The sequence below is a fragment of the Euphorbia lathyris genome, chromosome 6, assembly GCF_963576675.1.
Source record: "Euphorbia lathyris chromosome 6, ddEupLath1.1, whole genome shotgun sequence".
In the NCBI taxonomy this organism is placed as follows: Eukaryota; Viridiplantae; Streptophyta; class Magnoliopsida; order Malpighiales; family Euphorbiaceae; genus Euphorbia; species Euphorbia lathyris.
In genome coordinates, this window is record NC_088915.1 from 60,357,586 (window position 1) to 60,385,531 (window position 27,946).

Consider the following 27,946-nt stretch of genomic DNA (forward strand, 5'->3'; position numbering starts at 1 on the left):
ATAATTTGCCTAAGTGTTCAACAAAGTTTCCTTGTAAAGATTTTGGATTAAATACGTTTTAATGAAAACACGAGCAGTCACTTTAGTGGATTGGTTACCATAAGTGCTGCATAAAAATCTATCGAATAGAACAGACTTTATTAGATGAAATATAAATTGATACAAGTTTACAGAGAACATGGAGCATGGAAACATTCGACGGTTTGCAAGTGAACGGATTGATCAATCCTTTCCTTGGGTTTTGTTAGAGTTTGTCAGGCTCAGGGGCGGATCCTCTACTCAATCTTCTCGTTGAATCTTCATAATAGAGACTGGGTCGGTCTACTACCAAAATGTAAACTAAACTGGAACAATGTCTAAACGCTACTAAACTTGTTATTATTGAATAAACAATGTGTGTACAGCATATTGTTTTTTACAGAAATGAAATCTAATCTCTGACTCATTTCTGAGTCAGAGTTTCTGCATAACTCTTGCACTAATCTTCTCTTCTAACTCTCTCATTATTCATTTCAACTCTCAAATCAATACTTTATTTATAGATGTTGAAGAGTCGTGATTGAAGTGTCGTGTCCGCTGCGAAGAGTCGTCTTTATCCACCCGAACGAACGCGTTTCTTGGATTTTAACATGTGTTCATTGTACTTGGTAGAATTTCTGCTCTTACCGAGAATGGAAATTCTCTGCCGAGAATGAGGAAGTGATTTTTCAGCCTTCGGACGAAAGGGCGTGTCGCGACCGAGAATCTGAGATTCCCTGTCGCGGCCCCAAATTCTCTATCGAGAATTTTGGATTCTCTGCTGAGAATTTGCATTTTTCTCTGTTTCTGACTTCGTCTTTTTCCTCGTTTTGGTGTAATTGATCTTTGTCGTTTTTTACTCCTTTTGTAAGGTTTTTATTCTGTTTTTGAGCTCTTTTCGTTCCTATTTGGATTTTACCAAATATTTATGTACCTTACAAGAAAGAAACATATTCGAGAGTAAAAGCATTCTAAACAGTTATAAATAGCATAAATTCGTAGCAATATTGATGTAATTATTGATGATATTTTAGGTATATTTTGGGCTTAACAGCCCCCTAAGCGTTCTGGACAGCTTCCCCTTTTCCTTCCTTCGCCACAATTGGTAGGTCATGTGCCAAACCAAATAGGGCAGCAGCTGTAATTTCGGTTCCCTGAACTTGGATTTCCGCAACCGTGTCCACCTTGTGATCCTGGAGGATTCGAGTGATGAAGGAGCCCAACCTAAGGGTTCCTGTACTTCGTAGAAACCCACCGATTATGAAGATAAGCATATTTATCGGCGTGTAGGTCAGCATGTGCCATATAAAACACTGCTCGAAGTTGGTTGCTGAGTTGGTGCAGTTGATTTTGGGGTAGAGGAAATTGGTCAGTATGTAATGGGCCATCTTTTGATGCTGACCCATGAAAGTACTTGAAATTTCACCTACATGACCCTCGGGTTTGCAGAAGGTCTGAATGTAGTCAGTTTTCGTATGGTCACCAGATTTACGAAGTATAGCTCCTTCGTTTTTTAGCTTGAACAGTGAGGCTAGATACGCTGGGTTGATGGAGATGTTCTTTCCTCGAACATGAGTTGCTAGGTAGTTCCTGTTATCATTGGCGACTTTCAGGTTGGCGTAAAATTCTCGTACCAACTCAGGGTAAGTAGGATCCCGAACTGAGAACAGCTCGGTCCATCCATTGTTCTTGATCCACTCACAGAAAGGTTGGTCGGCCTCCACAAATCCTTTTGAGAACCACTGCGAGTGGTCAATCTTCCATCCCCTCACACTCTCGAAGACCTGAGTGTAGGTGCGTTCAACTACTTTCTTACCCTTGTCCTTTTGCTGCTGTTTCCCTTTGGAAGAGGTGGCTTGGACAGCGTGAGCTTTCTTGCTTGGCGTAGTAACTCCAGCGTGATCACGCTGAGTGGGAGAAGTGGGATTGTCATCGGAGCGGTTATGGGAGAGACCGGCACCGGAGATGTTCAGAGAAATTTTAGTCATTTTCTCAGAGAAGTTTTTAGAAGGTTTGGGAACTTTTTCGAGAGAGAGAGTATGAATGCCAAAGATTTCTAAGCGTAAATAAATAGAAGTGGGAATTCATCCACTATTTATAGAGATGTTGAGTTAATCCAAGGCGTTGAGTAGTCCGTTTTGCCTCGAGATTCTCAATCGACAAAGATTCTGGCATTTATGACACATACGGCGCGTGTATTTTCTAATTATAGACGTCATCCTAGGTGGCTATTTAATTCGCGTGCTGTGCATTAAAGCTTACAACGGCTCTTTACTCAGTGTTAAGAATTTCAGGCGTTTAAAATTCTGAGTAGTCAGTGTTATGCAGAGGAATCGATCTTATGCGTAGTAGCTCAGCTTGAGATAGATACTCAGCATATATATTTATCTACTCAGCATGTAATAGCACAAATCATTCAGCATGGAAATTCACTCAGCATGCATACCATACTTGAAATTTATTGAAGAGGATTAAACATACCAATGGCTTCTTTAAGTATGTTGAATTGCTCACGAGCCAGTGGCTTTGTGAAGATATCGGTAAGCTGCTCATCCGTTGGGACATAGGTCAGCTTGATCTCTCCCTTGAGTACGTGATCTCTAATGAAGTGATGTCTTATGCTGACATGCTTCATCCTGCTGTGTTGGATTGGGTTCTTTGATAAGTCAATGGCACTTTTGTTGTCACATTTGACTTCAATTGTTTTAGTCCGAACGCCAAAATCTTCAAGTTGTTGCTTAATCCATAGGACTTGAGCAACACAGCTTCCAGCAGCAACGTACTCAGCTTCAATGGTTGACAGGGCTACTGACGCCTGCTTCTTGCTGAACCAGGACACAAGACAGCTCCCAAGGAAGTGGCATCCTCCTGAGGTGCTTTTTCGTTCAAGCTTGTCTCGTCCGTAGTCAGCGTCAGTGTATCCAATGAGTGTGAAGTCATGAGTGTTGGGATACCATAAACCTGCATTCACTGAGCCTTGAAAATATCTAAGGATTCTTTTTACAGCTATGTAATGAGATTCCTTAGGGTTAGATTGATATCTAGCACAATAACATACTGAGAACTGAATGTCCGGCCTACTAGCAGTTAAGTAAAGTAGAGAACCAATCATACCTCGGTACAATCTGCTATCTACTAACTTACCATTCTCATCAGCGTAGAGGACAGTGTCAGTGCCCATTGGGGTAGATATTGACTTACAATTCTCAAGTTCATACTTCTTCAATATCTCCTTAGCATACTTAGTTTGACTGATGAAGATGCCATTTTTCCCTTATTTGATTTGAAGTCCAAGGAAGAAGTTGAGTTCTCCCATCATTGACATTTCAAACTCAGTCTGCATCTGCTTACTAAATTCCTTGCACATTGACTCGTTAGTGGCACCAAAAATAATGTCATCAACATATATTTGAGCCAGCAGAGTATCTTTACCCTTCCTCTTAATGAATAAGGTTGTATCAGCTTTACCTCTGACATAATTTCTAGTCAGCAGGAAACTGGTCAGCCTCTCATACCAAGCACGTGGTGCTTGCTTGAGGCCATACAGAGCCTTTTTGAGCTTATAAACGTGGTTTGGGAATTTAGGATCCTCAAACCCTGGAGGCTGATTAACATAACCTTCCTCGTTTATAACTCCATTAAGGAATGCACTCTTAACATCCATTTGAAACAGTTTAAAGTTCATATAGCTTGCATATGCACATAAAATTCTAATAGCCTCTAGCCTTGCCACTAGGGCAAAGGTCTCACCGTAGTCAATACCTTCTTGATGACTGTAGCCCTGAGCTACAAGTCTTGCTTTGTTTCTGACCACGTTCCCTTGTTCATCCAGCTTGTTTCGAAAGACCCATCTTGTTCCTATGGTCTTCTGGCTTCTTGGTTTTGGCACTAGATCCCATACTTCATTTCGTCTGAACTGATCAAGTTCTTCTTGCATTGCATTCATCCAGAATTCGTCATACTCAGCTTCAGCGAAATTCTTTGGTTCCTGGATTGAGACGAATGCTACGTTGCTGAGGTATCTCCTGAGTTGATTTCTAGTCATCAGGGTATTCTCAGCGGCATCAAGAATGGCACTCTCTGAGTGACCTCTTGGTATCCTAATCTCCTTTGGTAGATTGATGTCTTGCGCTGGTTGTGTTTCAACAATCTCTGCAGGTGTAGATTGGTCAGTGAAAGTAATTTGAGTTTCACTTTTACCTTTGTTCAGCCCTTGAGGGAATGACTCAGCGGCTGTTTCTTGGTCAGCGGGTGCTGAGTGTGGGTCATCCTCGGTCAGCGGCAGGTATCTACCTGCAGGGTTAGTTTCATCGAACTCAACATGTACTGACTCTTCTAAGACTTGAGTTCGTTTATTGAAAACTCTGTATGCTTTGCTGTTTGTTGAGTAGCCTAAAAAGATAGCTTCATCAGCTTTTGAGTCAAACTTAGCTAGGCTATCTTTGGTATTTAAGATAAAACATTTACAGCGAAAGGCACGAAAGTATCCAATGTTGGGCTTTCGTCCTTTCCAAAGTTCGTAGGGGGTTTTCTTTAATATAGGTCTAACTAAAGCCCTATTAAGAATATAGCACGTTGTGTTGACAGCTTCTCCCCAAAAGTACTTTGGAAGCCTATGCTCACTCAGCATTGTCCTGGCTATTTCAACCAAGGTTCTGTTTTTCCTTTCAACAACCCCATTTTGTTGAGGTGTTCTAGGAGCAGAGAAATTATGGTCAATACCGTTGGTTTCACAGAATTCAACGAACTGTTGGTTCTTGAATTCTCCACCATTATCACTTCGGATGTGAGCTAACTTAAGGTCTTTATCATTTTCAAGTTTTCTTACCAAATTTGAAAATATCTCAAAGGTTTCATCCTTGCTACTCAGCAAGATGATCCAAGTGTACCGAGAAAAGTCATCTACAATGACCAAGGAAAATCTTCTTCCACCCAAGCTCAGCGGCTGGACTGGACCGAAGAGATCCAAGTGTAGTAACTCTAATGGACGCTTAGTTGAGACAATGTTTTTACTATGAAAAGATTGTTTAGTTTGTTTTCCAGCTTGGTAAGTGTGGCATAGTTGATCTTTTTCAAATTTGAGTTCTGGCAGTCCCTCAACCAGTTGCTCTCTTGCTAATTTGGCCAGGAGGTCCATGCTACATGACTAAGTCTCCTGTGCCATAGCCAGGAATTTTCTTCCTTTGACACTAAGCATACAGTTTTTGAAAACTTCTTTTCTAAGTTCAGCATAAAGACATTATCAATACGAGGGGCAGTTAAAATTAACTCATTTGTTTTACCCTCGAATATTTTACATCCAGTGTCATCAAATATAACTTTTCTCCCATTGTCACATAGCTGAGCTACGCTGAGTAAGTTATATTTGAGTCCGCTAACTAGGGAGACTGACTCAATAGTAGGATTACCACCAATGGTTCCTGACCCTACTATCTTACCCTTCTTGTTGTCTCCAAAACTTACACTTCCTCCTCGTTTACGCACAAACGTGATGAACTGAGTTTCATCACCAGTCATATGGCTCGAGCATGCGCTGTCAATGTACCACATCTTTGACTTCTCAGCACACCTCAAGCTTACCTGCAATATAGCTAGTTGCTTTTAGGTACCCAATTCTTTTTGGGTCCTTGCTTGTTAGGTTCAACAGGTAAAGCATCATATTTCATTTTATGACGACATACTTGGATAGTATGTCCATTCTTTCCACAGAAGTCACAGCTGACCTTCCGTTTAGGATGTCTCACTGACTGGTCAGCACCCCAGTGCTGAGCGTGCCAGCACACCTTTGTGGTGTGTCCTTTCTTCCCACAGAAGTCACACTGGACATTCCGTTGAGGATTCCATCTCTGCTGACTAGTACTTCTGTACTCAGTGTTCAGAGGAATATTTCTCTTATTCGAAACCTTAAGTTGGTTCTGAATTGATATGACATCCTTTCTCAGTTTCTTAGAATCTGATTGGACCTCAGTGACAAACTTTTGCATAATTTCTACATTACTATGAAAAATCGAAGTGTCCTGGAGAATATATCGAAGGTCACTCAGTTTGACCTCCTCAACCTCGTCACATCGCCTGCTGAGTGCTCTAACCTTTTTATTACACTTTTTGACAAGTGTGTAGAGGTCACTCAGGGCATTAACCATCTCATTTCTGAGCAAGGGTAGTGATATTACCTCAGTTGAGTGTTCCTCATCGTCAGATGCAATGGAAGGGTCAGCATGCTCAGAAACACACGGCTCAGCGAGCTCATCTGCCATGAAGCAGATCTTTGCTGACTCAGTGGCATCAGCTTTAGATGATGATGAATCATCACTATCACTCCAGGTTGCCACCATTTCCTTCTTGCCGTTCTTCCTTTCTTTCCTCAGCGTGGGACAGCTTGACTTGATATGGCCAGTTTGATGGCATTCAAAGCATGTAATGGGCTTTGTGCTATCCTTCTTGTACTTGCTGTCGCTGGAGTCAGCTTTGTACTTATCAAACTTCTTGTAAGGCTTCTTAGAATATTTGTCATTCTTTTTGAACAGCCTTTTTCAGCTTTCTAGTGAACATAGCCATTTCTTCATCGTCTGTTGAGCTCCCATCAGTGGAGTCAGCTTTCATGACAAGAGACTTTTGCTTCTTGTCTTCAGATTTTTCCTTCACCTCGAAATTCTTCATTGATATCTCGTGGGTCAGCAGCGAGCCAATGAGTTCATCATACTTGTAGTGGTTAAGTCTTGAGCTTCCTCAACAACAGTTTTCTTTGCTTGCCAGCTTTTAGGAAGACTCCTAAGAATCTTTTTGACTTGCTCTTCCTCAGTGAAGATCTTTCCAAGTCTCTGGAGCTCGTTGATGATGTTTGTGAACCTTGCGTTCATGTCAGAGATTCCTTCATCATCATTCATTTCAAACAGCTCGTACAACCTCATGTGCTGGTTGACCTTGGATTCCTTCACCTTGTTGGTTCCTTCATAGGTGACCTCCAGCTTTTTCCAAATCTCCTGCGCTGACTCACAACCTAAAATCTTGTTGTATTCTGCAGCATCTAACGTACAGTGAAGCATGTTTATAGTCGAAGCATGATTTTGTAGCTTCTTGAGATCATCCTTTGTCCATCTAGTCTCAGCTTTGACAACCGTTTGGCCATCAATAGTTTCAACAGGAACAAATGGGCCTTGGACTATAGATAGCCATGTGCTCATGTTAGTTGCCTGAATGAAATTTTTCATTCTATTCTTCCAGAAGGTATAGTTAGACCCGAAGAATAGAGGAGGCCGAGTTATGGACAAACCCTCAGGTAAAATCTGAGTTGTCAGATTTCCTGGGAGAAACCGAGTGCTGTTCTCAGCCATAGTGGGAATCAGCTCAAGGTAGTTAAACCTTGCATAGTGAGCTTTTAAGCTCTGATACCACTTGTTGGTCCCTTATAACGTGACAAGTTAGTTCCAAGGGGGAGGGGGGATAGGAACTATTTTAAAATTTTGTCCGTTAAGGCTGACTTCTTTTGCTATGAAAAGGATTACACAGCGTCACTAAGTAGATTCAAGACACAAGCTTAGTCAACTTGTGACTAAGTCTGCTTCTTTACTTGAGTCAGGAAATAGCACTTAGAGTCTATTCCTGAACTCAGCTTCTTAGTAAACTTAACTCAGCGTGAGCTCTTTACTTAGTCAGTTTTTCACAGCAAGCAATATATATTAAAGGAGTTTAAGGGTTGGAAAGATATAACTCAGCAGACTTATCCTGGTTCGGCCTCTCCGCCTACGTCCAGTCCCCGGAACTCGTTCCGAGCTTTTTGAATTCTCTACTGAGCTCTTTAAAGGTAGAGCACGAAACCTTTTACAAATAGAAGCTGAGTATAACAAGAGTACCTTCCTCTATACCTCTACTCACTCCTATATCTACGCTGAGTACTATAACCGAGTACTCAGCCTCTCCTTTCTATTCTTCTAGAAACGATAAAGTGTTTGTCCTAAACAACGATTGCTAAGACACTTTAGATGATTGGAAATCACTCTAGACTTTTACACAATAATATGGAAATTGGTGTAAGATATTTGCTTTGCTTTTCTCACAGAATCTTCGAGTATGAATTTGGTTAGCGTTTTGACTGCTTGAAGTTCTGCATCGATTGAAGCAAATGGATGGCCTTTATATAGTGACACTTGAGGCACCTGGTCATTTCGAATTTCGAAATAACCGTTGGAGGGAAATGGCTTCCTGTCGTTGTCACTCTGGGCGTGCTCAGCGTCGTTGGCCAATAGGATTCTTGCATCTTCTGTCTTCGTCAGTCTTCGGCAGAATGTTTCGCCATTTAAGGAAAAGTCCACGAGACAGCTTTCTGCGCCTTCTGAACTTTTCCCAAAGTAGAAATACTTTGTCTAGAAGTTGAACATTGCCTGCCGCTGTCCAGACTGCTTTGTCGTCCAACTCAGCAGCTTTTTCTTAAAGCTTTTGCCACGAAGGCTTCTCGATCCTTCTCATGCTGAGTCATCGTTTTAGTTGATACGGCTTCGTTTTGAACTCTTTGGCCGAATGGTATTGATGTGTTGACTTGGGCTTGACTTCCACTTTATGGGCTTTTGGGTTTTTTAATCTCAATGTCTTATACACAATTAATCTCAACATTGAACAAACACATTAGTGTAATAAATCAAAGCTTTTTAAATTTAATGTGTTAGAATATTTTTATCATTACTTAAATAATTTTGTCAAATCAAAAATCATGTGGAAAGGTGTTTCAACACTATATAATTTTAAGAGTATAGAGAAAATAATAACAATGATTCTAGAGGTGTTTTTGATGAGATGACATCTTCAGAAAAAAAAAAAGAATATTGAAGTATTGCATAAAACTAAAAAGAATCTATCTTTTTTTTCCGCCAATTTTATCTCATCAAGCCATCTAAAAGTGTAGTTACTCATCTCTCTTAAAGTGTAATTAGTTACTCACGTATCTCAAATTTTAACTTCTCTTCAATTTCTAAACGTTTATTTCCGTTTCATCTTCCAATCCACATCAAGAGTCTTTTCTTCTCTATATATATTGTTACCTATATTGTGCTACCAATTCCTTTTAATTCGATTTGATTTCACCAGGATTATATATACGGCGTTGAAGTATTATTTTCCACCATCAAAATCAAATCCATAGTCTCTTAATTATATACTCTGGTACTAGCTTCTTTGCAACACTTGTTTCATCCCAATTTGAGGTAGCGATTTTGTAAATTATTCTGTCAATCTTTTATTTAAATTCAAGTTGACTAATATTTAGAAATTTACTGGTCCTTTACGTAAATTATTCCCTTTTTGTGTGTTTTGATTGATTAGATAGATAGGTTGTTTGGACCATCAACTATTTTTTTTTAACTTTTCTTAATTTAGATATTGAATGTATTTGTCCATGGAGATGGAAAAATTTGCTGTAAGTAATAGTGAATTATCTGAGTCATGTGATGTACTTAGGAATTTTAGATGTTTCGAATTTATATCTTTGGCTTAGATCCTACATTTTAATTTTAACTGATTCAATATTATTAATTTAATTTTTTAAGCATAACTTCAGTTTTGACATATGTCATCTTAGTAGTTACTGTAATTTGTGATTTGATAGTGTATCAAAAATAAAAACGATATTGTTTGGCAAAATATTCTATACATTTTACTTATATCTTAATTTCTACTATCATCAATTATATATCTTAATCGTTATCTTTAAATATATATTAACTTTTTTTCCAAAATATATACTGACATATTAAATTTATCTAATTTTAGTAAACTCTTATTAAAATCATATAATGATCTTAATTTATAATCTTCTACATATGTAATTGGTGAATTCTATGGTTACTTTTCTTTTTACAAATTAACAAAGTAACTTTGTGTATTTTTATTTTTACCATTAGATGGTTGGTATGATATTAATCTAATGTAGTTTATATATTTCTTCTCAAATTTAAGTCAAATTAAATTAAAGTGTATACAATAAATTATATAATAATAATGCAGGGTTTTTTGAGTCAAAATAAGTTAATTAGGACCGAACAGACCCCCCCCCCCCCATCCCAACTAGATTGACACCAAGATAGAGGCAGACCGAATATAATTGTTATAATAAGCATATAAAAAAATTATCTATTACCATTATGTTATGTTTTGTTAAAAAAAACAAAAAGCAGTCAGTTAAATGATATTATATTCTCGCACAACACGTGGATTTTCGACTTGTTAAAAATGAAAAGAAAGGCCAACAACAACTAGAAATATATTGAAAGTAGGAAATTTATTATATTTTTTTTATTTCATTTCTCCAAATTACATATGCATGGAGCATTAATTGATACAAAAGATCTAATAGCTAAATAAATGAGATAAAAACTTTCCATGATGATTAAAGTAGCGAATTTGTGCATCCGTATTTTTAAAGTAGTTTTTTACCCATTAAAATTATAAAGTAGTAAATTTGCATTAAAAAAGTTACTATAGCCATATCCAATGATTTGAACCACGGGAAAGCTATATGTGGTTGTCATGTCAACAACACCTAACAATATATCTGATATGTGTTACCACATGGCTATTAAAAATGAACTTTCTAAATATCCCAACGGTAATCTGTATTCCAAGTTGATACAATTCATTTTTTATTTTTATTTATATATACCACGTGATCACATATGTCTGAGATATCGTGAGATGTTGTTGACGTGGAAGCACCCACAACTTTTTGGTAGTCAACATTGTTGGAGCCGATCATAGTGACTTTATTGAAACAATTTTAGTACTTTAGTGATTTTATTAAGTAAAAAAAATACTTTAGTGAACAACATTACACAAACTTTTTACCCCAAATAAATGAATAGATTCCACTTACTGGTGTTGATCAGAACTTGTTAATGAATTCATAAATATGCTTAGAAACTTGATCTGATTTTTCTTGGTTGATAAAATGAGAGACTCCATCCATTATTACCACTTCTTCCAAAAGAGGAACATCTTTGTGAAAATCACCATTGTGAATATACTCCTTCATATCAGGAATATTGTAGATAAAATCCAGATCTCCAATTATAAACTTAACTGGTACTTTCACTTGAGCTCCACTCCATGCCGTAGTCAGCTCCCAGAGACTGCCGACAGATTTAGTAAATTAAATAGGAAAATTGATTAGAATATGAAAATTTACTTACAAGACAAACATACAGGTCGATGTTTCTGTAATAATTTAATCCACCAGTGAAGCCTATATGGTCGAACTTGGCAGCAAAGTAATTGACATCTTCATCTGACAACCAACAAGGCAAGGTTGGAGGATCGAATTCCTTCCCTATTCCCTTTGACAGACTAGTTTCTGGACGAGGATCACGATGAGTTAAAATAATTCTAAACAGTTTTGCAGTATTAATTTCAGCATACTCAGCTTCAGCTTCTCCAGGTTTCTGCACAATTAATAATAATAATAATAAACATGATTTATAGTGAAATTTATTTTGACTGAATTGCTTGAAATATGAATTGAGAAGAACCTGATATCGGCAGACGTAATAATCATCGCCGAAAAGATTCCTAAACAACTGAAGAAAACTGAGGTGGGGATTCCTGTGGGGGAAGGGGAAACTAGTGTTAACCAAGGCCTTGATTCTATCAGGTCTAAACAAACAAAAATGTCAGGCGATGATGGCTCCCCAGTTATGTCCCACCAAAAAAACTTGCTCAATCTGGAGGGAATCAAGCAACCCAATAAGGTCACCAACAAGGTGGAGAATAGTGTACTTTTCAACGGAATCAGGGGCATCGGTATCGCCATAGCCACGAAGATCAGGAGCTATGCAATGGTAACCAAGGGCGGACAGAGAGAGAAGCTGGTGTCGCCATGAGTACCATAGCTCAGGGAATCCATGAAGGAAGAGTATGTTGGTCCCGTGTAATTAGTTCCAAGGGGGGTTAGGAACTAATATAACTTTTTCGTTAATTATTTATACTGACTTATCTGTTTTAGATGAATTGGTCAACTCAGCTTTTGGTCAGCTTGGGCGAGCTTAGTGCCAAACAGCTTTTAGTCAGATGTTGACTAAGGCTATCAAGCTTGTGAGTTAAGAATTGACGCTTTAAGGGGTCAACTTCTAACTCAGCACCTTAATTTACTCAGGGTCAGTTTAGGCAATTTATATGCTGAGTAAATATGTCAAACAACACATGCAATATATTTATATATATTTTGAGAGAGAGTTTAGAGATTACTCAGAATCACTTATCCTGGTTCGGCCTCTCTGCCTACGTCTAGTCCCTAGAGTCCTCCGGGCTTTTTGAATCCAATACTGAGCTCTTTAACGGTAGAGCACAAACTGATTACAAGGCAGTTGAATATGCAAGAGTACCTTCCTCTATTCGTCTACTCAACTCCTACTAAGTGCTACAACCCAGCACCTAGATTTCTCTACCACTGAATGTTTACAACCAAACACTCAGCACAACGCTCTCAATGTTACAATTGATAATCACTTGTTCCTTTTCAAATAAAAAACACTTTAGAAGATTACAGGTAATCACTCTAGCATTTACACAAAGAATGGAAGATGGGTGTAAGAACTCTTTTTTTGTATCTGAGTGCTTTCTTTTGTATCTTTTCTCTCTTGTACTTTTGTTTTTGTCAATCGGCAATTGATCCAAGGATTTTGATTGTCCTTATATAGGGGAAAATCAGTGTTGGATCATTTTGAAATGATTTAGCCGTTGATGTTAAAACGGCTCTTTTAGGGGACAGCTTCTGGCCAGCTTCATACTGTTCCGGCCATTCCCTTCCTCTGTTTTCCTTCAGACGTCAGGCTTGTCTTCTTGCGTCAGACTTGTCTTTTTGTGCTAGTTGTCTTTTACCAATAATCCATTGACCCATACATCTCGGAATGTGTCTTTTGTGTAATTCCAAGGTTTCAATTATTGGTGCAGAGGGTTGGCAATCTTTGTCTTGTAGCGAACGACTCTTTCATGCTATCTTGAGGAATCACTCATGCTTCTATTGCGTAAGTCATTGTCTTCGGCAATTTCTAAGCTGAGTATATTTTTAGTCAGCTCAGCTTCGTAAGACAATCGTTATTGCGGCTTCTTATGCTGAGCTTTATTTCGCTTCTCTTTGTTGGGCTTTTATGTCTTAGTCTTTTGATGCTAAGTTTGATTCCACTCAGCTTGATACTTTAGGCTTCTATGCTGACCTTCATTCCACTTAGCTTGTTTTGTTCATCTCATGCTGACTTCGTCCTGTCTTGCTTTTTATATTTATCTTTATTTATATTTATACTCAACATTGAACAAACGGATTATTGCAGGACCTGTTCCTATTGATGCTACATGCATGTTTATGCCATTTGTGACCACTCTTGTGTGCTCTATCTTCTCCATAGTATTTTGAAGACATTGATGTAATCAAACAGAAGATTGTTCCTTTTATATACATTTTCACATTAATAGATTAAATTACTTCATGATTCACATTAAAATGTTATCATCTTATTAGTACAAGAGTAGTTAAGAGTTGGCCAACATCAGCTTGCTTTTAAGGAAAAAAAGGCAACTCCCTAGGCCCCCAAAATTAGGGCTCCACACATTAATTGTTTTTTTTATGTAAAATTCTATTTTTTTAGTTTCCACATATTTGTTTCTCTAAAAACATACCTTAAAAATAATTATTATTATTCAATTTTATATATTTATAAGAGTTGTAAGATATTTTTTTCTTTAAAAGAGAAGATATATTATAATTCGCCTTTTGTGTTAAATTGTCACAAGTGGACCCTACATGAATTATGGTGAACTTTTTTCTTTCACCATAATTATTCTTATTTGAGAAGATGTTTCTTTCACATTTTTTTACACATAATTTAACATTTCACTCTTAATATGAGATATGAGAGTATTTGGTTAGAAATAGAGAATAAGTCTTAATTGTTATTTTTAGAAGAAATCAACTCCTTTTTCTATCAACAATAAGATGCTTCTTTCCATTATATTTTTGTGGTTTGCCTTTTGTTTTCTTTAAATATCATTTTCAAAATCAATATTTAACCTCTCACTCTCTATAAAATCGCAGAGTTGATGGTAATACATGAAGATAAATAAAGCTTTGACCTTGGCTTTGGCTTTTTCTCTTTATTGTTTTCTCCACCAAGGCCTTTTTAGGTTTGATCTCTTAACCATTTCCTCTTTATTATATGTGATAATATATGTGAACATTTGGAGATTCCTTCTTAGACTGTGTCGGATCCTCCTCTCCGTTCACTCAGAGATTCAATCTGTGCTTCTAAAAGCTTATTCCTTCATGAATTAGGAAATCGTATTCTATCATATCGATGAGTCTTTTAGGGTGCATAGATAACTTTGTCTGATAGGGAATCTCGACTTTTACGGAGTGATTTCCTTATTAGGATTCGAAGTCATTTTTTCTCCTAATTAGACTAAGAGTCACCACTCTTATATAAGGGTAATAACTTGCTTCGTAAAGGTATGATACAATTTATCATATATAAACTCTGCTATTTTCTCTTTATACCTCTTTATAGACCAGAATAGACTTGAGCTTCAAAGAATCCACCACTAAGAGCCAACCAAACTTTGTTGTTGCAGAATTGGAGTTACAGTTCCTACATTGGGGGACATTCACTCATTATATACACCATCAAGACTATAAATGGGACCTCATCAAACAGACAACCAGATCCTTGCTAGTGGGAATTTTACATGACGTTATCTTTGGTGCAGTGAGCATAGACCTGAGAATCTCATTGGAGTTCCACGATTTTATTTTAATAGAAACAAACATGGTTTCCTTGAAGATGATAGATAACCTCTCTTACACAGTTGATATGTCAAAGGGTAATGAGGTTGCCCTATAAATATATAATTCTCCTGACATCTCTTATTCTAGTGCATATTAAACATATAGCTTACACACAGATGCTCTAGTCGTCATAATAGAAGACTACACAATGAAAAAGATGGTCATAGACACTAGAAGCTCTATTAACCTAATCACCAGAGAGATGGGATGCCAAGTAAAATAAATCCTGCTAGGATTAACCTGATGTTTGAGGGGGTGAAATATTCTGAAGAACAAATGTGTCACCCTGAGCTGTGAGTTTTGATATAAAGAGCATAAGTAACAGGTAAATTACGAGTTTGTTATAGGAGACATTTCATTTGCCTAAAACATCTTCATGGGAATGCATTGCCTGAATAATGTCTATCCTAAAGATAAGTATAATTTACAAAAACCTTCTTCATAACTCGCTAGGCTACTTATTGTTACAAAGTAATGTCTTTTGGTTTGAAATATATAGGTGCTACATACGAGAGATTGATGAATACCATATTTAAAGGACTCGGAAAGCACATGGAAGTCTATGTGGATGATATGATCATCAAGAGTAAGGATTGGGAAATCCATCAAAAGGATACCCAAAAAACGTTTTAGATCCTCAAGAGGAAAAACTCAAGCTCAATACAAAAAAGTATACCTTCGACATAGACTTGGAAAAATTATAGGATTCATGATATCACAAAGGGGAATTGAGGTGTACCTAGAAAAAGTCTAAGTGATGAGAGCATCAAATTGACCAAAAATGCTAAAATAAGTAGTCGGTATAAATTAGATAAAACCAATTCAAATCGAAGCATCTATGGAGCATTGAAGATCATTATGAGTTTATTAAATTAAAGAAGGGTGCTCAAATAGACAATTGTGATGCATCAGAGGATGTGGGAGTGTTATTAATACATCAAATAGACCTAGGAGTGTTCAAAAGCCTTCGAAGAAATCAAAACGCTCCTGTCATCACCCCCTCTAATTAGTTGCACAGAGAAAGGGGAGACCTTGTACCTTTATTTATCTAGTACTAACGAGAACATATGTTCATTTCAAATTTCCCTCATATTTCAAGCTCTATTGTGTCCTAATGTCTCTCTTTTTCCTCCCCCATATTGTTGGGTTTCTTTGCCCATTACTTCTTCACTCTCCTTTGTATCATTTTCACTCTTATTAGTAATCATAATAACCGAAGATGAAATATGTTCACTCTCTTGCTCATTTTGAATAGATAAACTAATGGATTTTTGCAAATTTTCCTTTGTTACAACAGAAGTGTCAACCAAGTTTTTCGCTAAATTTTGTGAAGAAGATAAAAATGGAGTTTTTCTTGGTTCACCTTCTTCCTCGTTCCTAAGACCGAATTGAATGCAATTCTGTTTCACCCATATTTTAATTTGGGACAATTTCATAATTAATCTACTTAATTTGGCTTAAATTGGTAAAATTAATGGAGTTGGGGGCAATTAGGCAATTTAATTTGGCTTGGAATTGATTTTATTTTGCCAATTGTACCTTTTTCGTTAAAATGTGTGAGAAATTAAAAGTATTGGGCCGATTTGGTAATTTATCAATTATTCTAGCTGAATTGGATAATTAGTCCATTAAATCAATGATGGAGCTCCACCAAAATCGTGAAAGTTAGGAAGTGAGGTAGTGGAGCTGAAACATGGGTTAGTGGGGAAAAACACCTATGGAACTTCCCTACTTAGCAGTTACAGAACTTCATTGCTGAAATGTGGAACTTCATTGCTGAAATGTGGAACTTACTTACTGAAACGTGGAACTTTCTTGCTGGGCAGTTTCCAACATATTTTTTACAGCAGAAAAATACAATTCAGCAACAAAAATAGTTAGTGGATGAGAGCAGTTACGGAACTTATTAGAACTTCCCTGCTGAAATGTGGAACTTACTTGATGGACAATTACTTACTTATTTTGGAGTATAAATACAAGTTTCGGCAGCAGGAAAAAGGATCCAACTTAATCAACTAAAAAACCAACAACAAATCTCAACAATGACTCAAAAGTCTTAGAAAAATCTTTCCAACAATTGTTGTCAATTTCCTTCAATTTTCAATTGTCTTAGTTCTACACTTTCTTTCAATTGTTATTTCCAATATATGTAATCCTTTCAATTTCAAAATCTCAATTTCGATTATTCAAGCATTTCCTTTTTGTCCTCAATTTCAAATTGGACATTGTTTCCTTCAATTAATCTCAATATCCGTAGATATAATTGACGAACTTTAAGTTTTTTTTATGTTCTTTAAACTTTCACACAATCTTTTGATTTAGAAATTAGATTTCCAATTTTTGTAATTTTCCCACAAAATTACTGGCATGCTCGCAATCCAATTCACTAAAAAAAGGCGTTAAACATTTTCCTTGGGGTTTTTTCCTTAGGTTCATCTCCGAGCTTGTATAAAATGAATCAACCACCAAAATGCTGTTAGAGGCAGAGATCATAGATGTTGGCAAGAGATGCGAGAGTGAGGAGAGAGAGATAGAGTGAGGTGAGGTGAGAGGAGGTGAGCAATGAGTGAAAGAAAAAATAAATAATTTAAAGTAAAACGACATAAATAAAATACCCTTTTGACCATTTGACAAATATTGTCATGTCATCATTTTTCTAAACATTAGAAGTTTTTATTGTATTTGCTAAGGGTGTGAACCTCATGATATCTGTTTGTCAACATTAAAAACACGAAAATGTTTGAAAATTGGCCAAACCATAATATTTTTTTTACTTTTCCCTTGCTATTAAGCCAATTTACCCAATTTCATCCAATTTTAGCTAATTTCATAGAATGTTAAATTGGGTGAAGCTGCATTTAAATAGGTTTAAATGTAATTTTATGAAATTGGTGTGATAAAAAGTGTATGAAAGGATATGTCATTACAACATATTTTCATGTCGTTCTTGAAAAAATAATATAGACCATAATTTAGTTTATAATGCAATTTTATGAAATCTTGGAGCTTATATTTCAAAAGATTTTTAGCCAATTTTTAATTTTTTTTCATAGACTTTCATATATATAGAAATATCAAATTTTTAGTATATATATATGTTTTTAGAAATTAGACTGAATACAAATCCTAAAACCAAGAAGTCAAACACTCGTGAAGTTATTAAATTTATTGAAATCAATACGAAGTTGATAAGTAATAATAATAATTCTTGAAAACTGGAAAATAAATAAACAAACTATTCAACCAATTTATCTAATTTTGACCAGTTCCATCCACTTTCAACCACTTTAAATCACTTTTAACCATTTCCACATCCGGTTAAATTGGGTGAAATTAGTGTAAAGTTGCATTTAAACATGTTTAAATGTAAGCTTATGAAATTTTAGGTTAATATTTCAGAATAATTTCAAGCATTTTCATTTGTTCACCATTTTCTCTCTCTCCTACCATCTATATTTTTTCATATTCAATTAATAATATACAATGTATCCTACATTTTCTATTATTTTTGGCATCTTTTAGTCAATTTCACATATTTTCAATCAATTCATACGATTTCAATGAATTTCACTCAACTTCAGCCATTTTTTTCATTTGTTTTATTTTTTTCCATTTAATTATATGAAATGGCTCTTAAATTGTATTTTTTTCCTTTGTTTTTCTTCGCAGCCACTTTCATTCACTTTTAGTCACTTTCACCCACGTCCAACCAATTTTTGTCACTTTCATACACTTCCACTCATTTTTTCACGATATATATCATTTATTATAATAATTATTAATAAGAATTAATATATTAAAAATGTTTTATCTTCTATAATTACCTAAGGCTAATAACTTTAAATTTAGATAATTCTAAGTGTCTTGAAGATTTATCTAACTAGAATTCTCTCTAGCAAGCATGCATTTTTGTCTTAATCATCAACCATGTTCCTCAAACATTCTTCCCTTTCTTGTTTCCATTTCTTCCCCTTTATATTCTCAATAGCCTCTTAATTTGGCTCTTAAGTTAAAATTTGAGAACGGAGAGTTAAAGAGTATTGTTGGAGATGATATATCTTATAATCACTCTTAAATCACTAAGAGTCAATTATTTATATTATTTTTAGAGAGTGCACTAAAAGTCTCTTAGATCTAGTTCTAAGTCCATATTCATTGGCATAAGTTTGGATCCTGACCATTTTGCCCAATAGGTTCTCAAGCTTGTCGAATAAAATAACCAACCTTTCAAACTCACTCGTAACTAAACTAAATTTTGAGTGCAAGTATACGATGTCCTTTCTGGAAGGGTCCCTGAAAATGTTGCTACAAAACAAAACATTGATAATAAGAGATTTTATGAAAATCCATGTGTTTTTTTTATGTTTTGAAACCATTCTCATGTGTTAGATTGAGAAGAGGATAATATATTGAGATGAGAAGATTTTACCGATTTTTCTATATAATAATTTAGTGAGAGAAGCTTCTCTTTAACTCCTCATACACTTCTATCTTTTCTTCTCTTCTAAATCTCTCATTCTTACAACTTTCCACCATCATCATTGTGGTTCAACGTTTCTGATCTTGCTTTTTTTTATCAGGTTTACTCTTAGAGGAGGAAGAAGGAACCTTCTTCCTCCTCCCATTTAGGTTTAGATCTACTTTTTCTTGTTAGCTTGAAATCCATATTCCTTATTGAACTTCTTTTTCCGTCGGATCTGCACTTGTTAGCTATATTTCTTTCATTTATTCTTTTTTCGGTCTTAGCAAGAGCGGAAAAGGTTCATCTTGTCCGTAGATCTATAGATCAACGTGGTTGTAAAAAAATAAAGGACTCAGATCCGAACATCCGGAAGAGCCTAAATGATGAAGTATGGGTTACAGTATTTTTTCAACGGGAATCGACTTACAAGAAGGATATGATTTCTATTTTTATTGTATTTTTACTTTTTATTGTATTGCTCTTTGTAGTCTTTGTATTGCTCGTTGTAGTCTTTCTATTGCTCTTTGTAGTCTCTTTTCTTCACTTTATGAATCTTGTATGGGTAGGAAGTCTTATTTGCTGTATCCGTACGTTTTAATCTAATGGAATGAAATATGACATTTTTATCAAAAAAAAAAATTAGTGAATTTATTTTGTAGACCTAATTTAATATGATATGTTTTTAAGCCACTCGGATGGTGCAGAATTCGAGAAAGGGATGCTGGGGAGAGTCTATAAGATGTGGCCAAACACAATAATTAAAAGGATGAAAAGTTTGCTCCTTACATTTTGCAAAGGATATCATATCATGTAAGATATTTCATTTCTTTCAAAATAGATTTAATACAGATGGGGTCCTCTCTAGTTGTCTAAATTATCTGATTGGCCATCTAATCTCAGTGAACTTACTTACATTGATATATGCCACTTATACTTGCTTACACCATTAGCTGATGTTAGTGATGCTTGTATAGTTGTATGGAGTTAATTTTAGGAAGGGAGTTTAGATTTAGATCTCGTTTAATTTATTCGTTGTTTGCTGTTGGAAAAAGATGTTTTACAAATATATATATATATATATATATATATATATATATATATATATATATAAAGTAAACATGAGTTATTTAACCAAATACTAAAATTCTTTTAACAAAGATATCATGAATAGGAAAAAAAACACCTTCTTAGTGGAAATGGGCTACTTTTTGGAATAGAAGGAATTTAGGTGGGCCATCAAGGGTTGGAGATATGGGCTTCAAAGAGGAATAGAAGATGAAGTTAAATGTGACTGCAACCATAAAAATAAAGGGATTTTGGTTAATAAAAATAAAAAGGATAAAAGGAATTAAAAATTAAAGCAATTAAAGGGTTTTAGTTAGGCTTTAGGGGTTTTTTGGGTTTAAGGTTTTTGGGGTTGGGGTTGAAGATATTAAAAATGGACTTTGGACTTATTTAAAATAATGGAATTATGTGTCTAAATATTTTTTAGTGGAAGTATGTGTTAATAACATAAATAATAGCGAAATTTATATAAAAATTCAATTTTAAATTATATAAGTAACAGTTTATATTATGTTAAACTAAATAGATCATTATATTTTAAGGAATATGGTTTATAAATTAAGGGTCTCAGATATATTTTTAGGGTTTAGGATTTATTCGAGCATCTCTAGTGGACATTCTTTTGATGTTATTTTGTTTCATAAATTATTACTAACCACTATATGTGTTGTTATCCTAATTGGTAAGTTACCAAAACTAGTAACAATCAATTTACTCTGCAGGATGCATTTGAATTTCAAATTTATTTTTTTAATATTTAAAAACCTTTCACAGTGGATTAAGCAGTAATATTCCATGGATATAAAAAAGTTTTTATATTAAAAACGGGTCCCACAAAATTAGAAGGAAGAGAGTAATATTGTGCTGTGTGATTTGTATTTGTTTTTTTGGTACATGTGTAATTGGAGGTAACAAACTCCACTACACTTGCTTTTAGTTGGTATCTAGAATTTTTAAATTAGGGTATTGATAACAACCCAAATTATTCTTGAATAAGGAATAAGGGAAAATTAATATAAATAATGGCAAACCATTATTTCTTCTAAAATAGATATTTGTGCATGATTAATGTGGAATTAATGATAATTATTGCAGGATCAATGCAGGGGTGAATATGTAAATAATGAAGAAAATGAAGGAGTTTCTAGCATTATGCCACACCACGTGGACCATGGCGAGATACGCCATAACGAGATACGCCCGATGAGAGCGAGTAGTGGAGACCCGCCATAGCTCTCAAGGAGAGCGTACATACGCCTTGACGGATCTAAGAATACCAAAAGGCGCCTTTATTACCATCCATGAATGGGAATAAATACAATTAAATGGCAATTAATAGCCATTAAAGGGGAATAAAGACTTGACTGTTCGAATACCTCAACTCTGAGGGTTTCAATGCTAAATGCTGGGATTAATGGAGAATTGATAGCAATTAAAGATGAGTAATGACACAACTCTTCACCTGCTTCCCCATTAATGCTGAAGGTTACAAAAACCTATATAAATACCCCAGCTTCCTAGGATCAAAGGTACACTTACTGATTCTCTAGTTTTGTGCTTACAGTTTATTCTCAGATATTACTGACTTTGGCATCGGAGTGTCCCCGGCCGATCCCAACGGCGCCTCACATGGAAGTGCTCCGATCAAGGATTTTTTCCCAAGTTATCAATTGGTGCGGTGAAGGTGGATCTCTAACAGACAGAAGATCACAAAATCTTGATTGTATAGAGTTTCACAAAGAACAAAACAATGTAGTCAACGGAATAGAAATCACAATCTCAAACCTTGGCTCAATCGGTACAACAAATCTATCCAAAGATACAGTTCTCCATATATTGGTGGGAAAGAGTTTTCTACATTAAATCTGGAATTTTATGATGAAAAAGATAAGTTTCCTCCCCTTTCTTATTCCATTTTTAATTAAAGAAAATTGAGATCCCTCACTCTTATAAAGTGCTATGAATATCATTACATGTTATTATGATAAATCTAATAAATTGTGAAAGATGAAGTCATAAACACAAATCTTTCATTAAATCTTGCATGCTTACTATGCCCTCATATTTTTATGCATGACAAGTGTAATATGATATTATCATTGAATTAGTACAAACGCATGTATGAGACCCGTAATCTTGGGATTTACAAAAAAAAATCATCCATTCAATGTGATTTTGTCATTTGATATTAAAATATCATAAAAGGGCTCATGTAATTACAAATGATTTAGATCTGGTCGGTCTTTTGGATGAACATGCATATAACTATTAAAAGAAATTACAAAAAAATCATATTTGGTTTTTCCTTATACAATTCACCATCTATATATGGCTTTTCTCCTATATAGTACTTTTAATATCAGAAATTCATATTTTTGAATATTGTTTTGTCAAACAGTTATTTCATTCCCTTTTTTACAAGGATGTGTCTATTCATATAAAAACTGTTTATTTGACATTGTTAGAATTTCTGTTACCAACACAAGAGACTTGAAAATATTGAGTCTATTTGTAATTATCATGTAATTGTCCCTAACTATTAAGGCCATTATGGGCTAATGAATTACCAAATTGGATAAACAAAACTTTCATGTCCTGAGCTAACTACAAAATAGTGCAAGTGTCGGTTTCGGATCAGAACATTAATTTATGCAAAATTCTTAGGATATACATGAGAATTCCTTAAAGATTGGAGGATTGTATGTGAAGGTAGGTGAGAGTGGATTTTGAGTAATTTTCCTTACACTCCAAATTGGAGGAGAATCATGGTACATGTATTTTTCTTCCAAAATTACCCTTTCTCTTTTATTTTATTCGTACAAATAAAATGATATAAGAGTAATTTTATATATAACTATATTATTAAATCATCACTTACATTTCTTTAATTACACCTCATTCAAATGAGGCTTTAATGATCTCTGAATGCCATTAATGTATGGATGCACAATATTAATTGCAACTAAATAGCAACTATGTAAGATATCTTACCCAATATAGAATGTCATAACTTTTATGACGTTTAAAATAAATATGGTATCTTGGATATTAATGCGCATTGAAATACAAAAGGACATTATTCTTAAACCATTCTCATTATGGTTATTTATTAAGAATTCATTATGATATTCATGTGCAGTAGCAATCTTTATGGTTATGACCGTTATACGTGATATTATTATTAAAACAAGCACGATTAAAATTCTATTATGAATTTGTTTGACATATAATATTTACTCAGTTTTATCCTTTGACTAAGTTCATTCTAGAGTCAGGGACCAACGTGAAGGAATTATTAAGTTGATTCCAAGATGAACTAAAAATTTCATAAAGAGACATTACATTATACATGATATTTGCCAACAAGGTCAATGCAAACAATCTTTTGCTATGAAGTATGTTCCGTGGATCAAGCCACTGATCCCCAAGGTAAGTGAATATAGCTTTTATGCCTTACCACAATCTTTTAATAATGGACAGGGTATGCCCCACTTCTGGAGTTCTTTCAGTGCTAACCCACAGGTACAAGGGAATTGCTAATAATGCAACTAGTGCCAAACACTAGCATGAAAAATAAAGCTCAATCCAGAGAAGTGTATATTTAGAGTCACTTCAGAAAAATTCCTTGACTATGTCATTAGCAAAAAAGGAGTTAGAGCAAATCCAGATAAAGTAAAAAGCTTTGCGAGGAAAAAGGTGAAAAGAGCGCCTAAATAAAAGACATGCGAGGAAAAAGGTGAAAAGAGCGCCTAAATGAAAACCCCACAATGGGTGAGAAAGATCCAGAGGTTGAACGGGCGGATCATCATACTAGAAAGATTGTCAACAAGCATATCAAGGTATAAAACAATTCCTAGCAGAACCACCCTTGATGAGCAGACCAATCTGAAGGGGAGACCTGCATTTGTATCAATCTGTCATGGATAAAGCTATGTGCACCGTGGTTATTCAAGAAGAAAAAGGTCAGCAGTTCTCCATCTATTATGTTAGCAAAATGTTGAAGGATGCGGAGACAAGATATTCGAAGCTAGATAAAACGGCTCCCACGGTTGTGACAACATCCATCCGCGTTAAACCATAGCTCCAAGCATAACCTCAACATGATCGAGATCAAGATCAAGAGTCGGCTTCACCATCATGATTCAACATTGAACACATGGATGATGAGATTGAAAGGCGAGTGCATACCGCTCTAGATAGACAAGAGAACAATGCAGAAAGATATGCCATCCAGTTAATAGGAATTCGCCATTCACAGCACAGATCTTGAGGTACGAGGCGGACAGAATGTTTAAAGCTTCCAACTTGCCACAATATAAAGGAGAAGAGTCAATATAAATGGGACATTACATATCCCGAACCCAAAGGAGGGGAGCATGTAACCGTTGGAAGAAACGCCAAAGCGTACTACAGGTTAGCCACCACACTGAAGCTTGCTGGGAGCTGTCAAACTAGATAGCTTTGTCCAGAATAACAAATAACAAGATGACAAGCAGAAGACAGATCCCAAAAATAAATTCAAAAGTGTCATTAATGTCATAGCAGATGGACCAGTGTATCAGCCACCCGTGGAAAAAGCAAAAATATCCGCTCTGGATAAAACATCCCTCCATTGCTCCTTTTGCTGAAACAGGTCCAGTAATCTCTCCACATGCAGATGCATTGGTAGCAACAATGGCAATTCAAGGATGGGAGATAAAATAAAGCGAGTAAAGACACGGGCAGTTCTCGCAATGTCATCACTAAAGGTGCATTCGCCAAACTAAAGGTTGATCCTATCCAAATAGAAACAACCATTGTTGACATCATTGGAGTGATGGGTCACACTATCCAGACCAAGGGCCAGAGGTTGCAGCCCTAATTTCCATCCGTCGTCTGACAATGTACATTCCCACCAGCAAAGGATGAGTAATGATTAGCGGGAACCAAAAGTTGGCTAAAGAGACTTATACTCGGCGTCACTATCAATCCGCCCACAATCCAAAAAGGACGAAGGTGAGAAATATTAACTTGTCACTACAGCTTTGGGCGACACAGAAACGCTTCTTATTGCTGATGGAAAGCGGGTGCGGATCGCCAAAGGATTAAAACTTGAGATCAAATAGGATGTTAAAAAAGTTCTCATTGAGTCTGAAAGCGTATTTACATAGGAGAATGAGATCCCCACAGGAGTAAACCCAGATGTGATTACTTATAAGTTAAACATCATTGAGGATGCGGTTCTAGTTGCTCGGAAAAGACGGAACCATGGGCCTAAAAATCAGTATTTTTACATATTCTTATATGTGCATTAAACTGTTATAGTATCCTATATTTTATAATTTATTCTTTCTCGCCATACTTCTTATATTCATTTTCCTAGCTTTTAGTGCTGATATACGCCCAGTGGCTGGCGAATGAAAAGTTCCACAGGTGGATCAATTACCTCAAAGATAGGACAATTGATCCCATCACGGGCGGATCCCCTTTCCATAAAGATAAGAAGAACAGACCCTCAAGAGCTTTCAAATGAGCTCAACTCTCTCCTCAAAGACAGGAAAAGGATTGACCACCATCAAAAGCGGGTTAAAATCGTCTCAAACATAAGATCATTACACCCTCAATTTTCTCCTCAAAGATAGGAGAACACTCTCATGGGCGGATCCATCTTTAGATGATCACCATTCGAGAAAGAGTTAAAACATTCCTTGGACGCAAGGACTTTACACTCTCTCACTCCCTTCCCAAAGAAGGGTTCACAAGTCCTACGGGCGGATCGCTTCACCTCAAAGATAGGTAGCAAGTTGATCCCCTAGGCAGCTTTACTTCCTCTAAAAGGAATAGAACAGCTTCAAATCTTCACAAAGGTTCGCACAACGGAGTATGGCTGGCCACCTACTCCATATTAAATCCTACAAACTTATATATTTACTTACGCAAACGTAAAAGTAAATGGCGACCATAAGGATTAAAACAATTGTACTTAAGTTTTACAAACAATCGGACAATAATCTCAGCGGCGGATCGATCTACCTCAAAGATAGGAAACAATTGATTGCCGTCAGAGACAGAGTTAAAACATTTCTCAGACGTGAGAACTTTACACTCTCAAATACTCTTCCCAAAGAAGAGTCTCAAGACCTGGCGGCGGATCGATTCACCTCAAAGATAGGAAGCAAATCGATCGCCTAATGCAGCTTAACTTCCTCACCAGGAATAAAAGCTTCTAAACCTTCACAAAGGTTCACACATTGGGGTACGGCTGGCCACCTACCCTAAACAATCAGAGAAATGCTAAGCCAGATTCTAGAAAATTACTTGCTAAAAGATATAATGCATTAGTAAAAATAGTTCTGGAAAGCAAAGGGTTCATCCAACTAATAAAGCCTCGTCTTCATCTCCAAATAATGAAGCCTTGTCTTCATCATCAAAATAATAAAGCCTCGTCTTCATCTCCAAGTAATGAAGCCTCGTCTTCATCTCCAAACAATGAAGCCTCGTCTTCATCAAATTAATGAAGCCTCGTCTTCTTTCAATTCATGAAGCCTCGTCTTCATCCAAATAATGAAGCCTCGTCTTCATCTCTAAATAATGAAGCCTCGTCTTCATCCAAGCAATGAAGCCTCGTCTTCATCAAAAGCAATGAAGCCTCATCTTCATCAAAAGCAATGAAGTCTCGTCTTCACAAATGCAAAGTAAAAACACTTTGGAAAATGAGTAAAGGCTAAAAAGGCAAGTGCCTAGAGTGTCAAAACCCCCCACAAAATGCACAAAAGTCCCTAAATGGATGATCATTCTTACTGATCCCTAAGGGCGGGTCATTCTCCTCAATATGGCAAAATTGAAGAAAAGAAATCTAAGGCGAATCATAATCCTATGCGGTAGGAACAAATGGTCCCATAAAGGGCGGGTTATTCCCTTTCTAAAGGAAATATAACTCTCAAGAAGCCCCTAGAGGCTAATAATGGATACGGTTGGCCACCTATCCACGAAGAAGCAAAATCCCCTAAAAGCGTATCATATCCATATGTGATCCCCCATCTAGGGCGGGTCCACTTTCCTCCAAGATAGAAAAATGAAACACCATTTAAACAGCCCTAAAGAGCTTTTTATACCTTTAGGGGGGCTTCTGATAACAACCCAAATTATTCTTGAATAAGGAATAAGGGAAAATTAATATAAATAATGGCAAACCATTATTCCTTCTAAAAGAGATATTTGTGCATGATTAATGTGGAATTAATGACAATTATTGCAGGATCAATGCAGGGGTGAATATGTAAATAATGAAGAAAATGAAGGAGTTTCTAGCATTATGCCACATCACGTGGACCATGGCGAGATACGCCATAACGAGATACGCCCGATGAGAGCGAGTAGTGGAGACCCGCCATAGCTCTCAAGGAGAGCGTACATACGCCTTGACGGATCTAAGAATACCAAAATGCGCCTTTATTACCATCCATGAATGGGAATAAATACAATTAAATGGCAATTAATAGCCATTAAAGGGGAATAAAGACTTGACTGTTCGAATACCTCAACTCTGAGGGTTTCAATGCTAAATGCTGGGATTAATGGAGAATTGATAGCAATTAAAGATG

At 36.0% G+C, this 27,946-nt stretch overlaps 1 pseudogene; it reads right to left on the minus strand.

Moving 5' to 3' along the window:
* Positions 1-10,888: 10,888 nt before the first annotated feature.
* On the minus strand, positions 10,889-13,401 carry LOC136233927 (uncharacterized; annotated as a pseudogene).
* Positions 13,402-27,946: the final 14,545 nt, after the last annotated feature.